Source organism: Temnothorax longispinosus, unplaced genomic scaffold, assembly GCF_030848805.1.
Source record: "Temnothorax longispinosus isolate EJ_2023e unplaced genomic scaffold, Tlon_JGU_v1 HiC_scaffold_530, whole genome shotgun sequence".
NCBI lineage: Eukaryota > Metazoa > Arthropoda > Insecta > Hymenoptera > Formicidae > Temnothorax > Temnothorax longispinosus.
Genome location: NW_027270375.1, coordinates 1 through 7,061, shown reverse-complemented (window position 1 = coordinate 7,061; position 7,061 = coordinate 1). Strand labels below are relative to the sequence as shown.

At 30.5% G+C, this 7,061-nt stretch overlaps 1 long non-coding RNA gene across 1 annotated transcript; it reads right to left on the bottom strand.

Annotated features, from left to right (window-relative positions):
* Positions 1-498: 498 nt before the first annotated feature.
* LOC139824726 (uncharacterized) lies at positions 499-7,055 on the bottom strand. The gene is made up of 3 exons (XR_011735260.1): positions 6,418-7,055; positions 1,953-6,200; positions 499-1,250 (listed from the first exon to the last, which is right to left on the bottom strand). It is a non-coding gene; the product is annotated as an uncharacterized lncRNA (long non-coding RNA).
* Between the last annotated feature and the right edge of the window lie 6 nt (positions 7,056-7,061).

Here is a 7,061-nt window from a genome sequence, read left to right as displayed (position 1 = left end):
TTGCAGCAAATTTAATAACGATCTCTGATACACAATTTCGTATTTATTTCGTACTTTTACTTTACAATATCGTACAAATTATGTTGTTACGTCACTTATTAATCGCCATAATTTTTACAAAATTATTAGTTTGTTAATTGCATGTAGATAATGTATATATGAATAAATTAATTTTATAAATTTTATGATTAATATTAGCAGATTTAATTCTGAGTTCAAATACAACGGAGAATTTTGCATAAACGTTTGTAATGCCCAAATTTCTCAAAATCATGAGGTATCAATTATAAAGAGCGATTGCTAATGTTAGAATAGACCCGTACCTACATTAAAATTTTTAATTATTTATTAACGATTGATTCTTCGTCGATTAATACAAAAATGAAGGTCATAGATAACAGGGATAAAAAGGATATGTAGGTATATCATATATTATAATCAATTAATATAATCTTTGACTAATTGTGGATCAAACAGGTTTGTAAGCCGTTATTTTTTCTTAAATGTTTATCACTTTATTAACAAAAATTTGTTATTTTACATTATCTATCTTACGGTGTTTATTTCCATTTATCAATTTCTGAACAAATACAAACAAAATATCTAACCGTGTGTCAACTTTGTAATAATTACATTTCAATAATATTTAATATAACCGGAAAAATTATTTATAAAAATTTTATAGTAATTTATTTTGCATAGAATCAATACTATATGTTGATTAGAATTATAAATACAATTGGGATTATAAAATTAGATTACTAATACTAGAATTATTCAAATAATTTAAACGCTAGAATTTTACTAAGCGAAAATAATTATTTCGAATAATTTTTATACATATTTTAGTATCCGGATATGTTTTATAATTCTTTGTGTGCACAAATTACAAGTTTAATTCTAATACAAATGTGTACATTACATACGACGTTATACAGCACATGAATAAATTTACATATTAATATAAAGACTATAAAAGAGCATATAATGAGAGCTCAGTTACACGGCGATATCAGATTTCCTAGTAAGTAATTATTAAAACGATTAGTAATTTATACATTTATAAAGAAGTTATTGTCTAATTAATAAGAGATCGCATTTTGTTGTTACGCAACGTAAAGCGATATTACTAATTATTCGTCAAATGCGCTTATTTGATATATTCTATTATCCAAATCACAACAGTTGCTGGTGTTATATGTTATAGGTATGGCCTCCAGATAGGTTCTTGTTATCCGCTATGATTAGATCTGTATATTTATACACAGAGTAATTAAAAATCGAAAGAGTACAAATGTCATTAGAATTACAATGATATTGCTCTCATGTATATTATTTGATTATTAAACCAAAACTGTGACTTATATTATTTATATTTCTTAAAATGGAATATCTATAAAATTACTATTTAGATTCCATAATACCTGCGCAGTTACTCGTTTATGAAAGTATTTATACCGATTACTGAATATGTAGATAATATATAAATAACAGCATATCTGAGTTAACAGAAATTGATGTAAAATTGTTTAAAAAAGTTGCAATTTTATTTAACTCAAATAATTATAAAAATTTATAAAATAATACGTTAAACATTGTATTAAATTTTATATAATTTTTTATTTCTAAATGTTAAATATGTTATTTTCTAATGTTAGTTATATTAAAATATGTAATAAAATATATTAATTACGGCTATTCTTCCGAAAACGTTCGTGCTCCGATTTAGGTGAAACTTCGTGAATAGATTCTTTTTAGATAAAAAAGACATATACCAAAAGAATTTTTCGCGACTCAAAAGTTAAGCAACTTTTTAAATATTTTTGGTATATGTCTTTCTTATTTATCTAAAAAAAACCTATTTACAAAGTTTGACCTAAATTGGAGCACGGATGTCTTCGGAAGTTTTGCCTTAATTACTAAGGAAAAATACTAATATTTGTGACATTTACCTCTGCTGATCTTCTTGATTTTCAGAACGTCGCTCATGTCTATCATTATGAAAACTTGTGGACGCATAATTTCCTGCAGTTACAGGTTGTTGTATCGTTGCATTTACGTTATAATGACCAGTTCCTCCATCAGATTCTGAGTGCTCGTTTCTATTACGACACTGAAATTTTAATTGCTCTTCACTGTGCATTCTTCCATTAAATGTGTCAATAGACCAACTGCAATGTTTGCAGTTTGTTTTAAAATTTTCCGTGTCGACTGTGAAGTATTGCGATAGTTCGCTACACTTATTAATTTCTTCTCGTATTTTATCCGTCATTTTTATGTGTCTATTCAGATGTCTCTGTAAATAGCTTTTATAATATACACAAATATCTCTTCCACAAATTTTGCAATTCGCAATATATTTCTGTTCGTGTGTGAAATATCGCTATGGCGAGCCATCGGATTCGTCTTCCCATATAAAGTTGCCTTCCATGTTAAATATTTTATGTATGTGGAACAAGTGTGCTTCTAAATATAGCACACTTCTAGCTTGAAGAGGTTTACGACAAACCGGACAATGTGTAGCATTGTCTAATTCTTTGCAAATCTCCGAAATTTTATTAATATAACGTATTTGAGCTGCCATTATATCCGCACTATATCACGGAGAATGTCTTACTAAATGTGACATGTACTGACTACGCCAAGGAAAATATTCGAAACAAACCGTTTGATGAAGGTTGAAGAGAAACATGCGAATCTTTCCTAAATGTAAATATTGTAGACACAAATAATAGTTAATAACATCAGCTATTTTGTTGTTTGACTCGGACGCCAGCTATCTTCACGTGGGAAGGTATTTATGGTACCGTGTGTATGTACATACGGTATAGTATTATATGTATATAGTATGATAAATAACGTATAATTTGAATCTTGGTAATTTTAAGCCGTGTCGCTGTATTTCTAATTATTCGACCCCTGTTCAACGTTTAGATTGAGATTCATGTTTTATGCATTTTTGACAAACTGAAATGTTACAGTTATAGTTAGTAGTAAAGATTGGTATAAAATTGTATGAATTAAATACTTTTTTTTACTTTTCCTCTATATTAATCAATGTGTCGTAGATTGTAGATTATATAAGAATTAGTGTTACGTACATATAATATATATCTATGTAATTTAAAAATATAGAATTTGTAATATGAAAGCGATTAATATTGATGTCAGTACTAATATGAGTGCGCAAAATTTACGCATTTTATTCTTGGCTAACTTTAATTGATTCTAACTTTGAAACACCGAATTTAAATAATCAGAATTTGACATAAATTAGATTTATTTGTTACCTTAAATAATTGTAATATTATTATTAAATACAATAGTCAACAAAATTATCGCAACATTCAATTCATATCAAAATGTTGCGCAACTGCAAATTACCCTGCTTTCGGGGGAAGAGCGGTAGCCCCGAAATAGTTCATGCATACGCTTATCACGCGAACCGAGGTTTACCCACAACCCCCCTGCTTTCGGGGGAGGTGCGGTAGCCCCGAAATAGTTCACGTATACACTTTTCACGCGAACCGAGGTTCACCCACACCCCCCCTGCTTTCGGGGGAGGTGCGGTAGTCCCGAAATAGTTTCCGCATGGGTTAGTTGACGCGCTTTAAGGGAGGTTTCTACCTTGTTGAGTCAAAAAATGCATTTTTATTTTTTTGCATTATCGGACAGATCCATCCTTTAAGAAGATTAGCAGATTATATGTAAGTATTAAAATTTTTATTTTATACCCAAAATAAACTATGGTAAAACTTTAAACGCGTTTTTCTCGAAATTACATTTTTCAAGTTTACGGAAGTCCTCCAGGACGCTCTAATTAACCAATCGACTTGAAATTTTGCAGACACGTTTACAACACGCGTGTCTATGTCATGAACCACGATTATTAAAAAACATTGAAAAGTTTTTTTTTTATAACCAATTATTTGCAAAAAAATTGAAAAAATCGACACCTAAGTTTCAATGTCTCGCTATTTTATCATTTTTTATTTTTTTTTTCTTGATTTTGGTTCATGCCATACCCAGTGTTATATAGAGTAAGAATATGTTTCATTTTTTTGTTTCATGTCACTTGTTCCGGCAGCAGTACTTCCGTAAGCCTCGCCAGCGTGCCGTCGTCATCGTGTCTCCCTCTCTCCTCCTTCGCATGTGGCTCATTAAAAAAATTTGTACTTATTTAATAAAAGCTACTTAAGCAGCACACATAATTTCAACTTGCTATATTCAATAGTTTTCTAAAAAAAAATTCGTAAAAAAATGCATTTTTTGACCCAACAAGGTAGAAACCTCCCTTAAATAATTAAATACTGTTAAAGCGCGTCATCTAACCTATGTAGATTAGTGACGCGCTTTAAACAGTTAAATACTTGCAAAACGCGTCATTTAACCTACGTATTTTCCAAACTTTTTTTGTTAATAACTTTTTAACAAATAACGACCGACGGCTAAAACCTTCTAAAGATCGCTCGGGGTCATGACCTTGACAACATATATCAAGGTCATCGAAATCGGTGAGGTCACCAAACTTTTTTTGTTAATAACTTTTTAACGAATAACGACCGCCGGCTAAAAACTTCTAAAGGTCACTCAGGAGGGTAACCTTGACAACATATGTCAAGGTCAAGGTCATCGGCAGGTGGGGTCTTTTTATGCAAAATTACCGTAATTTTTTGAATCTTGTCTATCTCGCCGTTGAAAGTAACACAAGAATTAGGTAGAACTAAATACGCGAATCAATTATTTTGTTTAGTTTACTCGATTATATAGATAATTAAAATCGTATAAGGCATGATATTGTAAAATGTTTAAACGTTTGTCAAATAACATTTATTATCGCTTAAAGAAATAATTATAGGGAATAATAGTTATAGAAAATTCGCGCGCGCATTACAACGGATATTATAAATAAATTACATATATCGGAAGTGGCTTGGCCTCGTTACATTTTTCAGCTTGATCATTGCCTCACATCGAAGCTTTGTTTATTTTTTTCGCGTATTTGTCATTTTCTTTATGTTTCGTAAAACATAGTATAGTATAACAATAATTGACATTCTCCTTGATTAAGTAACGTAAACAATAAATTTATTAACGATTTTTTTGGTCGTGATTGCTCGCATAAATTAAAAATCAAGCAAAATAAACTTCCGACTATAGTTATTTAATAATTAATAAGAAATGTAACATAATATAGCCACATGTTTTAACATTGTGAGAATTTCCTGTTATTGTACGCAAACTTACCGAATGTTGTAAATGTAATTTCATGTCAAAAAGAAATAATATATATTGTAATTTTATTGTATATTCAAATCAATTTTGTAATGTAACTCTTTTATAATGTTGTACATTATTGTAAAGTAAATTGTAAGAGAAATAAAATAAATGATTGAAATGTGAGAAAACTGGTATTGTAAATAAAAGAGGACCGCCGATCGGAATCGGCGGGGGCGGTCGAGGGCCTCTATATATAGGTTGACCTGTTTCTAGCGGATGTTAGTTACCTAAGATAAGAACTAATATTTAATTTATAACTAAAAAAATGCAGTTTAAAATGCATTTAATCGCAATGACATTCGGTACAAGCAGGACGGCCATTAAAAATATTGCTTATACCTTTTTCTCGATTCTAGAACCAAATTAAATAAAATTAAATTGTTATACATATAACACTTCTACATTTGCAGATGTAACACGGACGCGCACCAAAATAATGTTTTATAAAAAATAAACGTGGCTACATAGTACCAATTTCGAAAATGGATGTACTGGCGATAGTGCACAGGAGCTTTCAAAAAAGGCCAGGATGACCTCTCTCAGGTTTTTCTCTGATATTACTCATTTCTCATTTATTTCATATTTTTATTACTAAATATTGCTTATATCATACTAGTCATACTATTATATAAAACCCGACTGTTTGTCTGTCAGTCTGTCTGTCTGTCCGTCTGTTCGCAAACTACTCATTCGTTAGTGGACGGAATTTTTACCAAAAATATATGAAATAGGGGTAGAATTTTCCGGAGAGTGCCATGATGTGTATAGTTGTTTGTTACCGATTTTTTGGAAACCGGTTTGAATTGATGTCTATTCAAGCGTATAAGGGGCTAGCACAAGGCTCCAAACTTGGATTATTCGTCTTCTTTGTTCTGCATTGTTCAGACAAGTCCATTTTGCCGAATATAGGTATTACCACCCTGGAGTGCACAAAAAAATTATGATATTATTAAATAATATTATTATAGTATATTACAATACTAAATTACAATTTTATTAAATACAATCAGCTAGGAGCTAGGATATAGTGCGTACTTTATTGGTCACAAACCACATAAAACACACGTGCCTTTACGCGGAATTAATGAATTTTAACGAAAGCTATTAAAGCTATTAAATTTATATGACACAAGTCACCTTTTTCTTTTTAGCTTATTGAATTTATTGGTTAATATCGCAGATAAACCAATTGCTGCCCCTAAATCACAGATCTTTTCTTCTCTTAGTAGAAGTTCGGTCGCAACAGACGTATTCTGATGTACCTCAATAATCGTGTCAAACAAACTTCTTACAATTCCTTTCAAATTTTTATACCGCGCATACCCAGGTAGCACATACACGTTTCAGAAATGTTTTATGAGTGTTTTTCCGAAACGTTTTATAACCGATTTCTAGAAATGTTTCTCATGAGTAAAAATGTCCACTCGAAAAACGTTCGATGGAACGTTTCTTTTCCGATAACATAACGTTTAAAAAACTATTATAGAAACGTTTTGTTTTAATGATAAGGACATTTTAGATAAAGACATTTAAAATTCCTATTTTTCACGTCTTTTGAACGTGTTTATGACGTCTTTGAGACATGCTTGAGAATGTTTTAGAAGTTTTATGCATATACCATCTATATGACGTCTATTTCTTTTCGAAGAAATTCCTGAACTGATGCACATTCGTGCAATAAGTTAAAGTGAAACAAAAATTATACTTGTCTCACTCTAACTTAATTGCATTACTGATGTGCACCAGTTCAGGAAATTCTTCAAAACGGAACACACGTATAA